Below are 8,398 nucleotides of genomic sequence, written 5' to 3'. Positions count from 1 at the left end.
AAGGAAAGGAGCAAATGGGAAAGCAAAGCACAAGGAAGCATACTACAACGAAGGAGAGCGGACGTAGGATGGGATGCTAGCGAAGGGAAGCCACACACTTTTTGGGTGCCACCTAGCAGTGGCCATCCATGTTTGCTTTTTTTGGCATGTCTCTAACTGCCATTAAGTTCAGCTGGTTTTAAATCCTTGTGTTTGGAACTTGGCGCAACTTTTGCTTCTCTGGTTAGCACATTGGAGAAAGAAGGGGCTGTCTGCGCATGCAAACTATGTTTCCTAATTTTAGGACCGGTTCAAAATAGATTATCTAAAATTAGTTTCCTTTAATATACACTTGTTAGTTGTCACAAATAAAGTAGAAATTTATCACAAAATTCCTCGTTGTGGCCAATCTAAGTTAGAATGCCATGATGTGGTTGGTCCAACCACGCTAAAAAACGAGCTGCTCAAAACCCAAAACACAAGCTGACCTCTAACCAAATCCTCTAGTGGTCAGGTCACGACATAGCGTCGGACACTTCACCCTCAAACACTGTTTTTCCGCCATTGCCCATATTTAGCGTAATCTAGCCAATTATCTCTGATGTATTGGGCCATCAATATATTCCAATTCGGGCCCATTTGGCCCAAATGTTCATGTGTGGTGGGATTAGTGCCAATATGACAATTTAGATAGGTTTGGGCCATCTTATAAACCCCTGCATTCCAACCATAATTCTCCAAGTTAACTCTTTTACACTAAGCAAGAACGAAATGATGATGACAAATTAACCCTTTTACATAAGGCTCATACATGAGTAGTGCGGGATGCCCGACCACACAGGCGCCCCAAAAATTTGGGGCCTAAAATTTTAGGGGTCAATCCAATCTCATTTCATGTGTTCTCGTATGTTTCAAGATATTCTCATCCCATTTATGTAAGCTTCACATCCCCTCCCGTAATCTCTACAACCGATTTCAAGGTCAAAAATCTGGCCTCCTATTGAGCCACGTGGCACAATAAAAATTTAGTAAGACATCTCCAGAAAACTACCACGTGTTCATGAAGAGGAGCTAAGAGTCTGCTTCGTTGGAAGTTGTCTCCTGTACACATACATTATACACCTATCAGAAATCTCTAGAAAACTCGAAGACTCTCCGACGGAGAGATTACCTGGTCGTTGGAGAAGATGAAGAGGTAACACTCCCGTGCACATCATGGTAAATAAGTGTGTACAGTTCATGGCACAAATTCTATAGATTTGCAACTTTTCATATGGTACCATGAAAAAATGACGAGTATTGTGGCTCCTTTAAACAACATTTAGAACACCTTTAAATAATGTGATTTGCTACACTAAATTTTAACTTAAAAATTGATTGAAATTTTTATTCGAATGTACCTTCTTTTTGTTTCAAAAAATTGAACTAGATTCTTATAAAACTTTGCAAAATTTATATTAACTTTGTATTTAACATAATGTCATTTTAATAATCAACACAGACTCCATTACACATATTTTATCATTGTTTTCCCAAACTACATATCTATACAAATTAAAATACAACTAAGTTTTCATCAAAAATCTATCGATATGATATTTACAATTTAATAGCTTATGATATGGAAATTTGAGGATGTCGTCTTTTGCAACAAACATAATGCTTCTTAATAACACGAAAACGAATGCAAGGGCTATAAAAACAAGCGTCGGCACGCTTGTTTTCTAGTGATCTAGCTAGAACGAGCTTAGTTTTCTTGCCTTCCATAAGTCCTCGATTGTAATTATAACCATCTCAATACCATGACTCATGACGACGACGTGCGCACATATTCTAGGTAATGAGGATTTCATTTTTATACTTCATAAAGAGAATATAGTCATCAGGATGTAATGATTTCCTAAGTTTAAAAAAACCATTGCCGTTGATGGTTGGTAAGCTTTCTCGGTCATCCTTGTGTCTATATATTATGTTCTATATATTATATAAATAACTTGTCATTAGACGTGTACTATTCTTTTTTAAGAGTGGGCACATTAGATCTACCGATAGTTCTTCTACACTGATAGAAAAGATCACCAGCAACGACATGAATGAGCAAAGCATAGCGGCAGTGGATACCTATACAATAAATTGTAAATATGTGGCATTAAGTGAAAGTGGCTACATCCATTGTGTATTTGCAACTTTAGTCTATATACATAGTACAAAGTAAAATCAACTCTTTTGATTAATAATACAAACAAACGAGCGCGAACAAGTCAACTTTTCCATGACCAAAGCTATGGTAACAAGTAAACAAGCATCATTTCCTATATATTTTTTTTAATAGAAGACGGCAAGAGAATTGCCGGTTATATTAGGAGGAAAAATAAAGTTTTACATCGGGGGTACATAGAAACAAAAACAAATGGGTACACTGCTTGACATCGCGTGTATAATAAAATAGGAATTAAGGTGGTTTAAAAGCAAAATCTCTGTCTCTGATGTCCTCCAGGATGGCAGAGATGGTATGGGCTATGTTTGGTGATTGGTCCCTGAAAATCCTCGCGTTTCTCATGAGCCAAATATGCCACCAGGTTGGTACAAGCGCTCCAAGTCTTTGCCTTGCCTGTACTTTCGATGATGAAGATTTGATGTTCAGCACGTAATCCTAGATGTTTTCCAGAGTAGAGAAGGCAGGGATTTGCTTTTGTCGAGAGACTTCTTGCCATATTTGCTTTGTTACTTTGAATTGTCTGAAGAGGTGATCAGTGTCCTCAAAAGCCTCTGTGCAGAGCTGGCAAATCCAATTGCATGGCCAATGTCTGATTAGTAAGTTCTCAGCCGTTAAAGTCTTCTGGTGTAGGATTAGCCAACCCAGGAATCTCTGTTTTGACTGCGCCTCAGCTGTCCATATCATTTTAAATGATTTGTTTCTCTCAGTTCCAAAGAATTGGGCATGGTAGGCACTTCTTGCAGAGTAGAGGCCGTCTGTAGTTTGTGTCCATTCAATCTTGTCTTCAGTATTCACTAATAGCTCAACATGGTGTAGTAAGCTTCCTAGTTGTACCAGCTCATGAAGGACTTCAACGTCTGTTATTTGTCTGAATGAAGCAAGCCAGACATTGTTTGTAAATTCAGTTTTGACATGCCTGTTTTTCCTGATTGCCACCTTTTTAGACGCAACTTGATTGCCACCTTGAAAAGGTTTGGTGAGATGTCTTTTGGACACAGGCCTTCGATCCAGTTGTCTTTCTAGGAAAGAGTCTTCTCCCCATTACCTAGGGTGATCTTTGTGCAGGCATGAAAGAGCTGTACATCAGCCTTTTTTGTAGGGCAAATCCAATTTTTCCCAAGGCTTAGAAGGATCAGTCCATCTCAGCCAAAGCCATATGAGCCTCCAAGCTGAAGAAAATTTTTGAAGATAATGAATTCCAAGGCCTCCAAGGATTGATAAATTTTCGATGATAAAGAATTCCAAGCTTGCCCCAGGCTTAATGTTTTCTGGCTTATCCCCTTTCCATAAGAAGGCCCTCCTTAATTTATCAATCCTTTTAATGGCCCATTTGGGGATTGGTATGTAGATTATGCGATCTACTGACATGAGTGCTAAGCCTAACATGATCACCCTAATACGGAATTCTTAGATTACTGACCGTTGTTTGAAGCCATTGATGCGGTCCTTGTCCTTGTCGGTGTAGACGAAGTAGTGGTAGAAGTAGGAACACCGGCTTGATCCCGAATTGGTCGCTGGCGATCACTTGCGGGGTAGCGACGGCCTTCCGGTCGCCACCTACACTGTCCCAGAACCACCACACGTTCTCCCTCCAACGCTCAGTTGATCGGATAGGGTTTTGGGATATTCGGGGAGAAGAAGGTCGTGGAGAGATCATCACCTAACCACGACACCAGCCTCCCCTATTAGCATAGCGCTGAGGGAGATCGGGGGCAATCCAAATTATGGAAGGATTTGGCGCTACCGATCAATGCGTGTAATCACGTAGTTATGGAAATTGAATCGCGTTAATCCCGGTTGGAAAACGGCGTCTGAGATTTTGGCAACGGGTGGAAAACCGCCGTCCGAGATTTCCTCTCGATTTCCATGCCAAGAGATATTCTTTCCTAACATTCTCCCCCTGATCTTGAGGCAAATGAGTTTATTCTTAGAAAAATAGATTTACTAAGGCAACGCGTCAGGGTAGTTATCATATCCTACCAAGACTCCGGTACCTATAGTTCACTATAAAACTTCAAAAGAACTCTATCTAATCTTAATGGGAGTTAGTTAGGACTAATGCCCCTATTTCCAGGATCTTAGTCTTAATCAAAGGCAATCAGTTATTCCCATGCCGGCTACATGATTTTTAAATAAATTGGGAGGTAAGCCTTTGGTGAGTGGATCCGCGAGCATTGACTTAGTGCTAATATGCTCAATCTTAATGGTTTGATCCTGGATTCTATCTTTCACAACATGATACTTAATGTCGATGTGTTTGGCAGCACCACTCGACTTGTTGTTACTTGAATAGAATACTGCAGCTTTATTATCGCAGTATAATGTAATTGGTCTAGAAATGCTGTCGACCACTCTTAAACCCGGGATAAAATTCTTAAGCCATACGGCCTGCCCCGTTGCTTTATAACATGCCACAAATTCAGCATGCATTTATCGACGATGCAGTCAAAGTTTGTTTAGACCTTTTCCATGAAATAGCTCCCTTTGCAAGAGTGAAGACATATCCTGATGTAGATTTCTTAGTGTCTACACATCCCGCAAAGTCTACGTCTGAATAACCTAGGACTTCAAGTTCTTCAGATTTCTTATATGTGAGCATGTAATCCTTAGTGCCTTGCAAATAACGCAAGACCTTTTTAACAGCCTTCCAGTGGTCTAAACCTGGATTGGACTGAAATCTGCCAAGCATCCCGGTAACAAATGCTAAGTCTGGACGCGTATAGACTTGAGCATACATTAGGCTTCCGACAGCTGAAGCGTATGGTACCATTTTCATTTGATCTGATTCTAATTTATTTTTCGAGCTTTGAAATATCCGAATTTATCGCCCTTAACTATTGGAGCAGGTGTTGCAGAGCACTTACTCATATTATATCTTTCTAGTACTCTGTTAATGTATGATTTCTGAGATAATCCCAGTACTCCTTTAGACCTATCTCGGTGTATTTCAATGCCTAAAACATAAGATGCCTCACCGAGATCCTTCATATCAAAATTAGATGACAAAAATTCTTTAGTCTGATGCAACATATTAATGTCACTGCTTGCTAACAGTATGTCATCCACATAGAGTACTAGTATTATAAATTTTCCACCCTTAGTCTTAATGTAAATGCAATTATTCACCTCATTCTCCTTAAATCCAAATCTCTTAATTATTTCATCGAATTTAAGGTACCATTGCCTTGACGCTTGTTTAAGTCCATAGATAGATTTCTTAACTTTGCAAGCCAAATGGTCCTTGCCTTCCATAACAAAACCCTCGGGTTGTGCCATGTATACATCCTCATGCAAGTCACCATTAAGAAATGCAGTCTTTACATCCATCTGATGGAGCTCTAAATCATAATGAGCAACAAGCGCCATGACAATTCTAAATGAGTCTTTCTTAGAGACGGGAGAAAAAATTTCATTGTAATCTATTCCCTCTCTTTGTGAAAAACCCTTCGCTACAAGCCTTGCCTTGAACCTTTTGATTTTCCCTTTGGAGTCAAGCTTAGTTTTGTAGACCCACTTACAGCCTACTGTTTTGGCTCCTTTAGGAATTTCTACGAAGTCCCAGACTCCATTATGACTTATAGATTTTAATTCATCTTTCATGGCTTCAAGCCATTTGGATAAATGTTCACTCGTTATTGCTTCTTTAAATGAGGTGGGATCATCTACATTCCCAGTATCTTCACCTAAATAAACCTCATAATAATTTAGAATGGCAGATCTCCTCTCCCATTGTAATATTCTAAGTGGTTCACTTTCGATCACTGGCGGTTGAGAAGGTTCTTCGAGAATTTCTTCATTTTGTGCCCCAGAAGTCTGTTGAGTGTCATTATTTAATTCATTATTATTTTCAACATAGTCGGTATCACCAGAATTTTCACTGGTGCTACTACGGTCTGAGTCACAGGTACAACACGAGGTACCAAATTTATTGGAATATTATTCTCTTGGATTTCCGGTGTAACGTTAGCCCGAATTTCCTCAAGATTAATTTCCCTTTCCTGTGAGCTCCCCCAGACTTCATTATTTTCTAAGAATACTGCGTGTCTAGTTTCTACAAATTTAGTGACACGGTCTGGGCAATAAAATCGGTACCCTTTAGATGTCTCAGGGTATCCGATAAAATGGCAGCATACAGTCTTGGGATCTAATTTCTTTAGTTGTGGATTAAATATTCTTGCCTCAGCATGACAGCCCCACACACGCAAATAATTGAATGTCGGTTTTCTTCCAGTCCATAATTCATAAGGTGTTTTGGGTACCGACTTACTTGGAACTCGATTGAGTATGTGTGCAGCTGTTTTAAGTGCCTCTATCCATAAATTCACACACAAAGTAGAATGACTAAGCATACTCCGTACCATGTCCATAAGTGTACGGTTGCGACGCTCAGCCACTCCATTTTGTTGTGGTTCTCCAGGCATGGAATATTGGGCAATTATTCTATGTATCTGAAGTTATTGGGCAAATGGACCAGGACTTTGCCCATAAGGAGTATGTCTCCCATAATATTCTCCTCCTCGATCTGATCTCACTACCTTAATTTTTGCATCATGCTGATTTTCAACCTCAGCTTTGAATATTTTAAACTTATCGAGTGATTCAGATCTATCTTTAATGGGGAAAACATATCCATAACGGGAGAAATCATCTGTGAAGGTAATGAATGAATCATATCCATCAACATATATTACTGGGAACGGTCCACATATATCCGTGTGGATTATTTCTAATGGACACGTGCTCCTAGTAGCTCCTTTCTTAATTTTCTTAGTGAATTTTCCCTTAATACAATCTAAGCAATGATCCGCATTCGAAAAATCTAAGGGTTGAAGTATCTCTTCCTTAATGAGACGCTCCATTCTCCACTTAGAAATGTGGCCTAAACGACAGTGTCACAATTTCGAAGACGTCTCATTATCATTACAGGCATTCAATATATTCATAATATGATCATCCAAAGAGAGCAAATAGAGCTTGTCTTGCACGCTAACAAGACCAATATCAATATTATTATACTTAATAAAGCATTTGTCCTTAGAAAAATTACAATCATAACCACTGTTTGTTAAAACCATTACAGAAATAAGGTTCCTCTTAACAGAGGGAGCATAAAGAACATCATGAAGTAAAAGATTATTACCACTTGGAAGTCGATGATGAAGCTCCCCAATGGCCATCACTTTAATTTCAGCTCCATCAGCCACTCTTAAGATCCACTCCCCCTTTCTTAGCGTCCTCACGGAACGGAATCCCTGTAATGAGTTAGCAACGTGCACAGTGGCACCTGAGTCAATCCACCATGATTTATGAGAAAATTCAACGTAAAGTAATTCATCAACATTAGAGACAATATCAACATTAGTACCTTTCTTAGCAAGCCAAGCCCGAAAGCCTTCACAGTCCGTCTGTGCATGACCTTCTGCCTTGCAAAACTTGCAAAGGAACTTACCAGCAGAGTTCTGACCTGCTGGAACCTGAGCTTTGCCCTTATGGGCACCATTAGAAGCCTGAGTGGAAGGAGTGTTGGGCTTCTTCTTCTTGTTTTGGGAGTTGCTGGACTCCCCTCGATAGAACTTTTTCTTACCGCCCTTAGCACCATGAAGGAGGTTCAGCTGATCCTTATGCTTTTGTTTGTCAGCCTTCTGACGATCCTCCTCCTCAACAGAATGAGAAATGATTTCTTCAATGGACCACTTATCCCTCTGATTATTATAGTTAATGATGAAAGACTCAAAATCAGAAGGAAGTGAACTCAAGATAAAATGGACTAGAAGATCATCATTAATTCCCATGTCCATACTCTTAAGCTCTCCATTCATAGCACCCATATGCATAATGTGCTTTCTCACACCATCTTTATAATTATAGCACATGGACGTTAGACGCTTAATTATAGAGCTAGCGTAAGACTTAGAAGAACTCCTGAAGTTCCTATCAATATTTTCTAAGTAAGTCTTAACATCATCAGAGTCCACAATACCACCAATAATGACATTTGATATGGCACTCTTGATGTACATGAGAGAAATCCTATTGGACTTCTCCCATTCATTAGTTTTCTCATGATATAACTTCAGTTTCTCCTCATAATCGTGCTCAACACTAAAAGGCTCCTCAGGACGGTCCTCTCTAATGGCATAATCATAATCGAGTATGCCTAAGTTGAGTAACACGTCAGCCTTCCACTTAGCATAATTTGAC

This window comes from Oryza glaberrima, chromosome 9 (assembly GCF_000147395.1).
Source record: "Oryza glaberrima chromosome 9, OglaRS2, whole genome shotgun sequence".
NCBI classification, from domain to species: Eukaryota; Viridiplantae; Streptophyta; class Magnoliopsida; order Poales; family Poaceae; genus Oryza; species Oryza glaberrima.
The sequence above is the reverse complement of the archived record's forward strand: the minus strand, read 5'-3'. Positions refer to the sequence as shown.